The following is a 15197-nucleotide window of genomic DNA, read 5'->3' as shown; positions in this document are numbered from 1 at the left end:
CCCTTTTGACCGATGGGAAGCGAGACTTCTTTGTAGCGCTGATTTGCCTTTCCAGGTTGCTTGGTTGGCCAAAAAGGGCGTATGCGTTTTTTCCTGAATATATTCAGGAAAAAACGCATACGCCCTTTTTGGCCAAGGGCATCATTGTCGAGGTTTTGCCGCTTTTCCTGTGCTTTAAAGGCGATTCGAATCTCCCTCCTGAAATCTGTTTCCTGCAATTCTGCCTTGCTTTCCAATCCTCTTCGTTGCCTTCCCTCAATATATTTGTGGACGAGAGTTATCATTTATAAGTCTGCAGGTTTGTGAATTGCAATGACCCTGAGCTCCATTTTTCAACTCGCTTTCTTGGGAGCTGGCCGCAAAAGCGCAGGATTGCTTCAGGCCCTATTCTGGTCCCGGGCGGCAGGCTGAGCCTGTGGTTAATTCTTCTTCCTGATGGGAAAATGGAGTGACCTGTGCCTGTCCCAACACCTAGAGCTGGTCTCTCATTGGTTCCCCCTCTTCCCGTTCATCCTCAGGACAAATTGCAACCTGTACGGAACAGGAGGTTAAAGGTGCTGATTCTCCAAGGAGGGAGATTGCTAGTAAAGCGGCTGGAATGGTGAACCCGAGCACAAGGAGATGAGAAATGAGGTGCGTTTTGAAAACCTTTCCCGATCACACGGTGTACCATCTTCTGGGTTTCTCATGCATGTTTTCGATGTAGGAAGATGCCCTTGAACCTGGAGATTTGGGACCCATGGGATGGGTACCACGCAGTATTACTTTAAAGGGTCTGCGTTTCCTCACCCAACCTCACCAAACCTCTCAGCCCCAAGAGTGTCCACCCTTATGTCTCAATCAGCTGTGGGTCTAGATATGGTCAATCCAGGTGGCATCACAGCCCCTGAACGAATTTTGTAAGAATTTCTCTCTCTTTCACTGTCTTTGTCTCACGGTTTTTAAAAGTAATTGATTTTTATAATGGGGTTTAGCTGCTTTTTACTGCTGTGTTTATGCCGCTTTACACCCACTTGACTCACTTACAGAGAGATATCAATACATAGGTTTTAAGATTCTTACTAATCAGATATATTCTTGGGCGGTGAATAGGGGGTGTTGAGTCCAATTCACTGAGCAAGGAGTAGGTCTTGTCTATTACATATTGGGTTTATGCAACGGTATCTGAGCTAATTTGAAACCCTTGTTTTATGCATCACCCCACCTCACCTTTCCCGTTAAGCAGCCATAGTGTGTTTTCTAAACGTGTCACTCTGCTCTGTTTTGTAATTCAGTTCAAGGGTAGCGGTTTTTACATTCCCTCTATAAGTGATATCTTATGATAAGTGTCTTTTTCTGTGTGACTTCTCTCACTTAGAATCGTCGTACCTAAATCCACTCATCATGCTGCTACTAGCCTTAGGACGTTGATTTCATGGCTGAGTGATATTCCATTGTACATAAGGACCACAACTTCTTTATCCATTTTTCTCTTTCCTGGGATATTTAAGGTGTAACGAAGTGGAGGTTCTTGTCAACAGAGCAGCCCTAAACTTTGGGGTGCCTGTGTCTTGCTGATTTTTAGTTTTCCCAATTTATACGCCCATGAGTGGAATTGCAGTATGCTCTCTAAGCTGAGTTTTTTAGATGTTTCAGGACAAACCGTACACTTCTCCAGAGTGGCTGTTGGCAATTTATATCCCGCACATCAGCGTAGGCAGGCTCCCGTTTCTCCATGGCCTGTCCTGCATTTCTGGTTTTGACACTTTATTCAGCATGGCCCTTTTGACCGATGGGAAGCGAGACTTCTTTGTAGCGCTGATTTGCCTTTCCAGGTTGCTTGGTTGGCCAAAAAGGGCGTATGCGTTTTTTCCTGAATATATTCAGGAAAAAGCGCATACGCCCTTTTTGACCAAGGGCATCATTGTCGAGGTTTTGCCGCTTTTCCTGTGCCTTAAAGGCGATTCGGATCTCCCTCCTGAAATCTGTTTCCTGCAATTCTGCCTTGCTTTCAAATCCTCTTCGTTGCCTTCCCTCAATATATTTTTGGACGAGAGTCATCATTTATGAGTCTGCAGGTTTGTGAATTGCAGTGCCCCTGAGTTCCATTTTTCAACTCACTTTGTTGGGAGCTGGTCGCAAAAGCGCAGGATTGCTTCTGGCCCTATTCTGGTCCCGGGCGGCAGGCTGAGCCTGTGGTTAATTCTTCTTCCTGATGGGAAAGTAGAGTGACCTGTGCCTGTCCCAACACCTAGAGCTAGTCACTCATTTGTTCCCACTCTTCCCGTTCATCCTCAGGACAAATTGCAAACTGTACGGAACAGGTTTAAGGTGTTGATTCTCCAAGGAGGGAGATTGCTAGTAAAGCGGCTGGAATGGCGAACCCGAGCACAAGGAGATGAGAAATGAGGTGCGTTTTGGAAACCTTTCCCGATCACACGGTGTACCATCTTCTGGGTTTCTCATGCATGTTTTCGATGTAGGAAGATGGCCTTGAACCTGGAGATTTGGGACCCATGGGATTGGTACCACGCAGTATTACTTTAAAGGGTCTGCGTTTCCTCACCCAACCTCACCAAACCTCTCAGCCCCAAGAGTGTCCACCCTTATGTCTCAATCAGCTGTGGGTCTAGATATGGCCAATCCAGGTGGCATCACAGCCCCTGAATGAATTTTGTAAGAATTTCTCTCTCTTTCACTGTCTTTGTTTCACGGTTTTTAAAAGTAATTGATTTTTATAATGGGGTTTAGCTGCTTTTTACTGCTGTGTTTATGCCGCTTTACACCCACTTGACTCACTTACAGAGAGATATCAATACATAGGTTTTAAGATTCTTACTAATCAGATATATTCTGGGGCGGTGAATAGGGGGTGTTGAGTCCAATTCACTGAGCAAGGAGTAGGTCTTGTCTATTACATATTGGGTTTATGCAACGGTATCTGAGCTAATTTGAAACCCTTGTTTTATGCATCACCCCACCTCACCTTTCCCGTTAAGCAGCCATAGTGTGTTTTCTAAACGTGTGACTCTGCTCTGTTTTGTAATTCAGTTCAAGGGTAACGGTTTTTACATTCCCTCTATAAGTGATATCTTATGATAAGTGTCTTTTTCTGTGTGACTTATTTCACTTAGAATCGTCGTACGTAAATCCACTCATCATGCTGCTACTAGCCTTATGACGTTGATTTCATGGCTGAGTGATATTCCATTGTACATAAGGACCACAACTTCTTTATCCATTTTTCTCTTTCCTGGGATATTTAAGGTGTAACGAAGTGGAGGTTCTTGTCAACAGAGCAGCCCTAAACTTTGGGGTGCCTGTGTCTTGCTGATTTTTAGTTTTCCCAATTTATACCCCCATGAGTGGAAATGCCCTATGCTGTCTAAGCTGAGTTTTTTAAATGTTTCAGGACACACCGTACACTTCTCCAGAGTGGCAGTTGGCAATTTACATCCCGCCCATCAGCGTAGCCAGGCTCCCGTTCCTCCATGGCCTGTCCTGCATTTCTGGTTTTGACACTTTATTCAGCATGGCCCTTTTGACCGATGGGAAGCGAGACTTCTTTGTAGCGCTGATTTGCCTTTCCAGGTTGCTTGGTTGGCCAAAAAGGGCGTATGCGTTTTTTCCTGAATATATTCAGGAAAAAACGCATACGCCCTTTTTGGCCAAGGGCATCATTGTCGAGGTTTTGCCGCTTTTCCTGTGCTTTAAAGGCGATTCGAATCTCCCTCCTGAAATCTGTTTCCTGCAATTCTGCCTTGCTTTCCAATCCTCTTCGTTGCCTTCCCTCAATATATTTGTGGACGAGAGTTATCATTTATAAGTCTGCAGGTTTGTGAATTGCAATGACCCTGAGCTCCATTTTTCAACTCGCTTTCTTGGGAGCTGGCCGCAAAAGCGCAGGATTGCTTCAGGCCCTATTCTGGTCCCGGGCGGCAGGCTGAGCCTGTGGTTAATTCTTCTTCCTGATGGGAAAATGGAGTGACCTGTGCCTGTCCCAACACCTAGAGCTGGTCTCTCATTGGTTCCCCCTCTTCCCGTTCATCCTCAGGACAAATTGCAACCTGTACGGAACAGGAGGTTAAAGGTGCTGATTCTCCAAGGAGGGAGATTGCTAGTAAAGCGGCTGGAATGGTGAACCCGAGCACAAGGAGATGAGAAATGAGGTGCGTTTTGAAAACCTTTCCCGATCACACGGTGTACCATCTTCTGGGTTTCTCATGCATGTTTTCGATGTAGGAAGATGCCCTTGAACCTGGAGATTTGGGACCCATGGGATGGGTACCACGCAGTATTACTTTAAAGGGTCTGCGTTTCCTCACCCAACCTCACCAAACCTCTCAGCCCCAAGAGTGTCCACCCTTATGTCTCAATCAGCTGTGGGTCTAGATATGGTCAATCCAGGTGGCATCACAGCCCCTGAACGAATTTTGTAAGAATTTCTCTCTCTTTCACTGTCTTTGTCTCACGGTTTTTAAAAGTAATTGATTTTTATAATGGGGTTTAGCTGCTTTTTACTGCTGTGTTTATGCCGCTTTACACCCACTTGACTCACTTACAGAGAGATATCAATACATAGGTTTTAAGATTCTTACTAATCAGATATATTCTTGGGCGGTGAATAGGGGGTGTTGAGTCCAATTCACTGAGCAAGGAGTAGGTCTTGTCTATTACATATTGGGTTTATGCAACGGTATCTGAGCTAATTTGAAACCCTTGTTTTATGCATCACCCCACCTCACCTTTCCCGTTAAGCAGCCATAGTGTGTTTTCTAAACGTGTCACTCTGCTCTGTTTTGTAATTCAGTTCAAGGGTAGCGGTTTTTACATTCCCTCTATAAGTGATATCTTATGATAAGTGTCTTTTTCTGTGTGACTTATTTCACTTAGAATCGTCGTACCTAAATCCACTCATCATGCTGCTACTAGCCTTATGACGTTGATTTCATGGCTGAGTGATATTCCATTGTACATAAGGACCACAACTTCTTTATCCATTTTTCTCTTTCCTGGGATATTTAAGGTGTAACGAAGTGGAGGTTCTTGTCAACAGAGCAGCCCTAAACTTTGGGGTGCCTCTGTCTTGCTGATTTTTAGTTTTCCCAATTTATACCCCCATGAGTGGAAGTGCCCTATGCTGTCTAAGCTGAGTTTTTTAAATGTTTCACGACACACCGTACACTTCTCCGGAGTGGCTGTTGGCAATTTACATCCCGCCCATCAGGGTAGCCAGGCTCCCGTTCCTCCATGGCCTGTCCTGCATTTCTGGTTTTGACACTTTATTCAGCATGGCCCTTTTGACCGATGGGAAGCGAGACTTCTTTGTAGCGCTGATTTGCCTTTCCAGGTTGCTTGGTTGGCCAAAAAGGGCGTATGCGTTTTTTCCTGAATATATTCAGGAAAAAACGCATACGCCCTTTTTGGCCAAGGGCATCATTGTCGAGGTTTTGCCGCTTTTCCTGTGCTTTAAAGGCGATTCAAATCTCCCTCCTGAAATCTGTTTCCTGCAATTCTGCCTTGCTTTCAAATCCTCTTAGTTGCCTTCCTTAAATATATTTGTGGACGAGAGTTATCATTTATAAGTCTGCAGGTTTGTGAATTGCAGTGCCCCTTATGCCATTTTTCAACTCGCTTTCTTGGGAGCTGGCTGCAAAAGCGCAGGATTGCTTCAGGCCCTATTCTGGTCCCGTGCGGCAGGCTGAGCCTGTGGTTAATTCTTCTTCCTCATGGGAAAATAGAGTGACCTGTGCCTGTCCCAACACCTAGAGCTAGTCTCTCATTGGTTCCCCCTCTTCCAGTTTATCCTAAGGACAAATTGCAACCTGTACGGAACAGGAGGTTAAAGGTGCTGATTCTCCAAGGAGGGAGATTGCTAGTAAAGCGGCTGGAATGGCGAACCAGAGCACAAGGAGATGAGAAATGAGGTGCATTTTAGAAACCTTTCCCGATCACACGGTGTACCATCTTCTGGGTTTCTCATGCATGTTTTCGATGTAGGAAGATGCCCTTGAACCTGGAGATTTGGGACCCATGGGATGGGTACCACGCAGTATTACTTTAAAGGGTCTGCGTTTGCTCACCCAACTTCACCAAACCTCTCAGCCCCAAGAGTGTCCACGCTTATGTCTCAATCAGCTGTGGGTCTAGATATGGCAATACAAGTGCCATCACAGCCCCTGAACGAATTTTGTAAGAATTTTTCTCTCTTTCACTGTCTTTGTTTCACGGGTTTTTAAAAGTAATTGATTTTTATAATGGGGTTTAGGTGCTTTTCACTGCTGTGTTTCTGCCGCTTTACACCCACTTGACTCACTTACAGAGAGATATCAATACATAGGTTTTAAGATTCTTACTAGTCAGATATATTCTTGGGCGGTGAATAGGGGGTGTTGAGTCCAATTCACTGAGCAAGGAGTAGGTCTTGTCTATTACATTTTGGGTTTATGGAACGGTATCTGAGCTAATTTGAAACCCTTGTTTTATGCATCACCCCACCTCACCCTTCCCGTTAAGCAGCCATAGAGTGTTTTCTAAACGTGTGACTCTGCTCTGTTTTGTAATTCAGTTCAAGGGTAGCGGTTTTTACATTCCCTCTATAAGTGATATCTTATGATAAGTGTCTTTTTCTGTGTGACTTATTTCACTTAGAATCGTCGTACCTAAATCCACTCATCATGCTGCTACTAGCCTTATGACGTTGTTTTCATGGCTGAGTGATATTCCTTTGTACATAAGGACCACAAATTCTTTATCCATTTTTCTCTTTCCTGGGATATTTAAGGTGTAACGAAGTGGAGGTTCTTGTCAACAGAGCAGCCCTAAACTTTGGGGTGCCTGTGTCTTGCTGATTTTTAGTTTTCCCAATTTATACGCCCATGAGTGGAAGTGCCCTATGCTGTCTAAGCTGAGTTTTTTAAATGTTTCATGACACACCGTACACTTCTCCGGAGTGGCTGTTGGCAATTTACATCCCGCCCATCAGGGTAGCCAGGCTCCCGTTCCTCCATGGCCTGTCCTGCATTTCTGGTTTTGACACTTTATTCAGCATGGCCCTTTTGACCGATGGGAAGCGAGACTTCTTTGTAGCGCTGATTTGCCTTTCCAGGTTGCTTGGTTGGCCAAAAAGGGCGTATGCGTTTTTTCCTGAATATATTCAGGAAAAAACGCATACGCCCTTTTTGGCCAAGGGCATCATTGTCGAGGTTTTGCCGCCTTTCCTGTGCTTTAAAGGCGATTCGAATCTCCCTCCTGAAATCTGTTTCCTGCAATTCTGCCTTGCTTTCAAATCCTCTTAGTTGCCTTCCTTCAATATATTTGTGGACGAGAGTTATCATTTATAAGTCTGCAGGTTTGTGAATTGCAGTGCCCCTGAGCTCCATTTTTCAACTCAGTTTGTTGGGAGCTGGCCGCAAAAGCGCAGGATTGCTTCTGGCCCTATTCTGGTCCCGGGCGGCAGGCTGAGCCTGTGGTTAATTCTTCTTCCTGATGGGAGAATAGAGTGACCTGTGCCTGTCCCAACACCTAGAGCTAGTCTCGCATTGGTTCCCCCTCTTCCCGTTTATCCTCAGGACAAATTGCAACCTGTATGGAACAGGAGGTTAAAGGTGCTGATTCTCCAAGGAGGGAGATTGCTAGTAAAGCGGCTGGAATGGCGAACCCGAGCACAAGGAGATGAGTAATGAGGTGCATTTTAGAAACATTTCCCGATCACACGGTGTACCATCTTCTGGGTTTCTCATGCATGTTTTCGATGTAGGAAGATGCCCTTGACCCTGGAGATTTGGGACCCATGGGATGGGTACCACGCAGTATGACTTTAAAGGGTCTGCATTTGCTCACCCAACCTCACCAAACCTCTCATCCCCAAGAGTGTCCACGCTTATGTCTCAATCAGCTGTGGGTCTAGATATGGTCAATCCAAGTGGCATCACAGCCCCTGAACGAATTTTGTAAGAATTTCTCTCTCTTTCACTGTCTTTGTTTCACGGGTTTTTAAAAGTAATTGATTTTTATAATGGGGTTTAGGTGCTTTTCACTGCTGTGTTTCTGCCGCTTTACACCCACTTGACTCACTTAGAGAGTGATATCAATACATAGGTTTTAAGATTCTTACTAGTCAGATATATTCTTGGGCGGTGAATACGGGGTGTTGAGTCCAATTCACTGAGCAAGGAGTAGGTCTTGTCTATTACATATTGGGTTTATGGAACGGTATCTGAGCTAATTTGAAACCCTTGTTTTATGCATCACCCCACCTCACCTTTCCCGTTAAGCAGCCATAGTGTGTTTTCTAAACGTGTAACTCTGTTCTGTTTGGTAATTCAGTTCAAGGGTAGCGGTTTTTACATTCCCTCTATAAGTGATATCTTATGATAAGTGTCCTTTTCTGTGTGACTTATTTCACTTAGAATCGTCGTACCTAAATCCACTCATCATGCTGCTACTAGCCTTATGACGTTGATTTCATGGCTGAGTGATATTCCATTGTACATAAGGACCACAACTTCTTTATCCATTTTTCTCTTTCCTGGGATATTTAAGGTGTAACGAAGTGGAGGTTCTTGTCAAAAGAGCAGCCCTAAACTTTGGGGTGCCTGTGTCTTGCTGATTTTTAGTTTTCCCAATTTATACCCCCATGAGTGGAAATGCCCTATGCTGTCTAAGCTGAGTTTTTTAAATGTTTTAGGACACACCGTACACTTCTCCGGAGTGGCTGTTGGCAATTTACATCCCGCCCATCAGCGTAGCCAGGCTCCCGTTCCTCCATGGCCTGTCCTGCATTTCTGGTTTTGACACTTTATTCAGCATGGCCCTTTTGACCGATGGGAAGCGAGACTTCTTTGTAGCGCTGATTTGCCTTTCCAGGTTGCTTGGTTGGCCAAAAAGGGCGTATGCGTTTTTTCCTGAATATATTCAGGAAAAAACGCATACGCCCTTTTTGGCCAAGGTCATCATTGTCGAGGTTTTGCCGCTTTTCCTGTGCTTTAAAGGCGATTCGAATCTCCCTCCTGAAATCTGTTTCCTGCAATTCTGCCTTGCTTTCCAATCCTCTTCGTTGCCTTCCCTCAATATATTTGTGGACGAGAGTTATCATTTATAAGTCTGCAGGTTTGTGAATTGCAGTGCCCCTGAGCTCCATTTTTCAACTCGCTTTCTTGGGAGCTGGCCGCAAAAGCGCAGGATTGCTTCAGGCCCTATTCTGGTCCCGGGCGGCAGGCTGAGCCTGTGGTTAATTCTTCTTCCTGATGGGAAAATGGAGTGACCTGTGCCTGTCCCAACACCTAGAGCTGGTCTCTCATTGGTTCCCCCTCTTCCCGTTCATCCTCAGGACAAATTGCAACCTGTACGGAACAGGAGGTTAAAGGTGCTGATTCTCCAAGGAGGGAGATTGCTAGTAAAGCGGCTGGAATGGCGAACCCGAGCACAAGGAGATGAGAAATGAGGTGCGTTTTGGAAACCTTTCCCGATCACACGGTGTACCATCTTCTGGGTTTCTCATGCATGTTTTCGATGTAGGAAGATGTCCTTGAACCTGGAGATTTGGGACCCATGGGATGGGTACCACGCAGTATTACTTTAAAGGGTCTGCGTTTCCTCACCCAACCTCACCAAACCTCTCAGCCCCAAGAGTGTCCACCCTTATGTCTCAATCAGCTGTGGGTCTAGATATGGTCAATCCAGGTGGCATCACAGCCGCTGAACGAATTTTGTAAGAATTTCTCTCTCTTTCAGTGTCTTTGTTTCACGGTTTTTAAAAGTAATTGATTTTTATAATGGGGTTTAGCTGCTTTTTACTGCTGTGTTTATGCCGCTTTACACCCACTTGACTCACTTACAGAGAGATATCAATACATAGGTTTTAAGATTCTTACTAATCAGATATATTCTTGGGCGGTGAATAGGGGGTGTTGAGTCCAATTCACTGAGCAAGGAGTAGGTCTTGTCTATTACATATTGGGTTTATGCAAAGGTATCTGAGCTAATTTGAAACCCTTGTTTTATGCATCACCCCACCTCACCTTTCCCGTTAAGCAGCCATAGTGTGTTTTCTAAACGTGTGACTCTGCTCTGTTTTGTAATTCAGTTCAAGGGTAACGGTTTTTACATTCCCTCTATAAGTGATATCTTATGATAAGTGTCTTTTTCTGTGTGACTTATTTCACTTAGAATCGTCGTACCTAAATCCACTCATCATGCTGCTACTAGCCTTATGACGTTGATTTCATGGCTGAGTGATATTCCATTGTACATAAGGACCACAACTTCTTTATCCATTTTTCTCTTTCCTGGGATATTTAAGGTGTAACGAAGTGGAGGTTCTTGTCAACAGAGCAGCCCTAAACTTTGGGGTGCCTGTGTCTTGCTGATTTTTAGTTTTCCCAATTTATACCCCCATGAGTGGAAATGCCCTATGCTGTCTAAGCTGAGTTTTTTAAATGTTTCAGGACACACCGTACACTTCTCCAGAGTGGCAGTTGGCAATTTACATCCCGCCCATCAGCGTAGCCAGGCTCCCGTTCCTCCATGGCCTGTCCTGCATTTCTGGTTTTGACACTTTATTCAGCATGGCCCTTTTGACCGATGGGAAGCGAGACTTCTTTGTAGCGCTGATTTGCCTTTCCAGGTTGCTTGGTTGGCCAAAAAGGGCGTATGCGTTTTTTCCTGAATATATTCAGGAAAAAGCGCATACGCCCTTTTTGACCAAGGGCATCATTGTCGAGGTTTTGCCGCTTTTCCTGTGCTTTAAAGGCGATTCGGATCTCCCTCCTGAAATCTGTTTCCTGCAATTCTGCCTTGCTTTCAAATCCTCTTCGTTGCCTTCCCTCAATATATTTGTGGACGAGAGTCATCATTTATGAGTCTGCAGGTTTGTGAATTGCAGTGCCCCTGAGTTCCATTTTTCAACTCACTTTGTTGGGAGCTGGTCGCAAAAGCGCAGGATTGCTTCTGGCCCTATTCTGGTCCCGGGCGGCAGGCTGAGCCTGTGGTTAATTCTTCTTCCTGATGGGAAAGTAGAGTGACCTGTGCCTGTCCCAACACCTAGAGCTAGTCACTCATTTGTTCCCACTCTTCCCGTTCATCCTCAGGACAAATTGCAAACTGTACGGAACAGGTTTAAGGTGTTGATTCTCCAAGGAGGGAGATTGCTAGTAAAGCGGCTGGAATGGCGAACCCGAGCACAAGGAGATGAGAAATGAGGTGCGTTTTGGAAACCTTTCCCGATCACACGGTGTACCATCTTCTGGGTTTCTCATGCATGTTTTCGATGTAGGAAGATGCCCTTGAACCTGGAGATTTGGGACCCATGGGATGGGTACCACGCAGTATTACTTTAAAGGGTCTGCGTTTGCTCACCCAACTTCACCAAACCTCTCAGCCCCAAGAGTGTCCACGCTTATGTCTCAATCAGCGGTGGGTCTAGATATGGCAATACAAGTGCCATCACAGCCCCTGAACGAATTTTGTAAGAATTTCTCTCTCTTTCACTGTCTTTGTTTCACGGGTTTTTAAAAGTAATTGATTTTTATAATGGGGTTTAGGTGCTTTTCACTGCTGTGTTTCTGCCGCTTTACACCCACTTGACTCACTTACAGAGAGATATCAATACATAGGTTTTAAGATTCTTACTAGTCAGATATATTCTTGGGCGGTGAATAGGGGGTGTTGAGTCCAATTCACTGAGCAAGGAGTAGGTCTTGTCTATTACATTTTGGGTTTATGGAACGGTATCTGAGCTAATTTGAAACCCTTCTTTTATGCATCACCCCACCTCACCCTTCCCGTTAAGCAGCCATAGTGTGTTTTCTAAAGGTGTGACTCTATTCTGTTTTGTAATTCAGTTAAAGGGTAGCGGTTTTTACATTCCCTCTATAAGTGATATCTTATGATAAGTGTCCTTTTCTGTGTGACTTATTTCACTTAGAATCGTCGTACCTAAATCCACTCATCATGCTGCTACTAGCCTTATGACGTTGATTTCATGGCTGAGTGATATTCCATTGTACATAAGGACCACAACTTCTTTATCCATTTTTCTCTTTTCTGGGATATTTAAGGTGTAACGAAGTGGAGGTTCTTGTCAAAAGAGCAGCCCTAAACTTTGGGGTGCCTGTGTCTTGCTGATTTTTAGTTTTCCCAATTTATACCCCCATGAGTGGAAGTGCCCTATGCTGTCTAAGCTGAGTTTTTTAAATGTTTCAGGACACACCGTACACTTCTCCGGAGTGGCTGTTGGCAATTTACATCCCGCCCATCAGCGTAGCCAGGCTCCCGTTCCTCCATGGCCTGTCCTGCATTTCTGGTTTTGACACTTTATTCAGCATGGCCCTTTTGACCGATGGGAAGCGAGACTTCTTTGTAGCGCTGATTTGCCTTTCCAGGTTGCTTGGTTGGCCAAAAAGGGCGTATGCGTTTTTTCCTGAATATATTCAGGAAAAAACGCATACGCCCTTTTTGGCCAAGGGCATCATTGTCGAGGTTTTGCCGCTTTTCCTGTGCTTTAAAGGCGATTCGAATCTCCCTCCTGAAATCTGTTTCCTGCAATTCTGCCTTGCTTTCAAATCCTCTTAGTTACCTTCCTTCAATATATTTGTGGACGAGAGTTATCATTTATAAGTCTGCAGGTTTGTGAATTGCAGTGCCCCTGAGCTCCATTTTTCAACTCGCTTTCTTGGGAGCTGACCGCAAAAGCGCAGGATTGCTTCAGGCCCTATTCTGGTCCCGGGCGGCAGGCTGAGCCTGTGGTTAATTCTTCTTCCTGATGGGAAAATAGAGTGACCTGTGCCTGTCCCAACACCTAGAGCTAGTCTCTCATTGGTTCCCCCTCTTCCCGTTCATCCTCAGGACAAATTGCAACCTGTACGGAACAGGAGGTTAAAGGTGCTGATTCTCCAAGGAGGGAGATTGCTAGTAAAGCGGCTGGAATGGCGAACCCGAGCACAAGGAGATGAGAAATGAGGTGCGTTTTGGAAACCTTTCCCTATCATACGGTGTACCATCTTCTGGGTTTCTCATGCATGTTTTCGATGTAGGAAAATGCCCTTGAACCTGGAGATTTGGGACCAATGGGATGGGTACCACGCAGTATTACTTTAAAGGGTCTGCGTTTGCTCACCCAACCTCACCAAACCTCTCAGCCCCAAGAGTGTCCAACCTTATGTCTCAATCAGCTGTGGGTCTAGATATGGTCAATCCAGGTGGCATCACAGCCCCTGAACGAATTTTGTAAGAATTTCTCTCTCTTTCACTGTCTTTGTTTCACGGTTTTTAAAAGTAATTGATTTTTATAATGGGGTTTAGCTGCTTTTTACTGCTGTGTTTATGCCGCTTTACACCCACTTGACTCACTTACAGAGAGATATCAATACATAGGTTTTAAGATTCTTACTAATCAGATATATTCTTGGGCGGTGAATAGGGGGTGTTGAGTCCAATTCACTGAGCAAGGAGTAGGTCTTGTCTATTACATATTGGGTTTATGCAACGGTATCTGAGCTAATTTGAAACCCTTGTTTTATGCATCACCCCACCTCACCTTTCCCGTTAAGCAGCCATAGTGTGTTTTCTAAACGTGTCACTCTGCTCTGTTTTGTAATTCAGTTCAAGGGTAGCGGTTTTTACATTCCCTCTATAAGTGATATCTTATGATAAGTGTCTTTTTCTGTGTGACTTATTTCACTTAGAATCGTCGTACCTAAATCCACTCATCATATGGCTACTAGCCTTATGACGTTGATTTCATGGCTGAGTGATATTCCATTGTACATAAGGACCACAACTTCTTTATCCATTTTTCTCTTTCCTGGGATATTTAAGGTGTAACGAAGTGGAGGTTCTTGTCAACAGAGCAGCCCTAAACTTTGGTGTGCCTCTTTCTTGCTGATTTTTAGTTTTCCCAATTTATACCCCCATGAGTGGAAGTGCCCTATGCTGTCTAAGCTGAGTTTTTTAAATGTTTCACGACACACCGTACACTTCTCCGGAGTGGCTGTTGGCAATTTACATCCCGCCCATCAGGGTAGCCAGGCTCCCGTTCCTCCATGGCCTGTCCTGCATTTCTGGTTTTGACACTTTATTCAGCATGGCCCTTTTGACCGATGGGAAGCGAGACTTCTTTGTAGCGCTGATTTGCCTTTCCAGGTTGCTTGGTTGGCCAAAAAGGGCGTATGCGTTTTTTCCTGAATATATTCAGGAAAAAACGCATACGCCCTTTTTGGCCAAGGGCATCATTGTCGAGGTTTTGCCGCTTTTCCTGTGCTTTAAAGGCGATTCAAATCTCCCTCCTGAAATCTGTTTCCTGCAATTCTGCCTTGCTTTCAAATCCTCTTAGTTGCCTTCCTTAAATATATTTGTGGACGAGAGTTATCATTTATAAGTCTGCAGGTTTGTGAATTGCAGTGCCCCTTATGCCATTTTTCAACTCGCTTTCTTGGGAGCTGGCTGCAAAAGCGCAGGATTGCTTCAGGCCCTATTCTGGTCCCGTGCGGCAGGCTGAGCCTGTGGTTAATTCTTCTTCCTCATGGGAAAATAGAGTGACCTGTGCCTGTCCCAACACCTAGAGCTAGTCTCTCATTGGTTCCCCCTCTTCCAGTTTATCCTAAGGACAAATTGCAACCTGTACGGAACAGGAGGTTAAAGGTGCTGATTCTCCAAGGAGGGAGATTGCTAGTAAAGCGGCTGGAATGGCGAACCAGAGCACAAGGAGATGAGAAATGAGGTGCATTTTAGAAACCTTTCCCGATCACACGGTGTACCATCTTCTGGGTTTCTCATGCATGTTTTCGATGTAGGAAGATGCCCTTGAACCTGGAGATTTGGGACCCATGGGATGGGTACCACGCAGTATTACTTTAAAGGGTCTGCGTTTGCTCACCCAACTTCACCAAACCTCTCAGCCCCAAGAGTGTCCACGCTTATGTCTCAATCAGCTGTGGGTCTAGATATGGCAATACAAGTGCCATCACAGCCCCTGAACGAATTTTGTAAGAATTTCTCTCTCTTTCACTGTCTTTGTTTCACGGGTTTTTAAAAGTAATTGATTTTTATAATGGGGTTTAGGTGCTTTTCACTGCTGTGTTTCTGCCGCTTTACACCCACTTGACTCACTTACAGAGAGATATCAATACATAGGTTTTAAGATTCTTACTAGTCAGATATATTCTTGGGCGGTGAATAGGGGGTGTTGAGTCCAATTCACTGAGCAAGGAGTAGGTCTT

Source organism: Balaenoptera physalus (assembly GCF_965194825.1).
Source record: "Balaenoptera physalus genome assembly, chromosome: 9".
Lineage (NCBI taxonomy): Eukaryota > Metazoa > Chordata > Mammalia > Artiodactyla > Balaenopteridae > Balaenoptera > Balaenoptera physalus.
The sequence above is the reverse complement of the archived record's forward strand: the minus strand, read 5'-3'. Positions refer to the sequence as shown.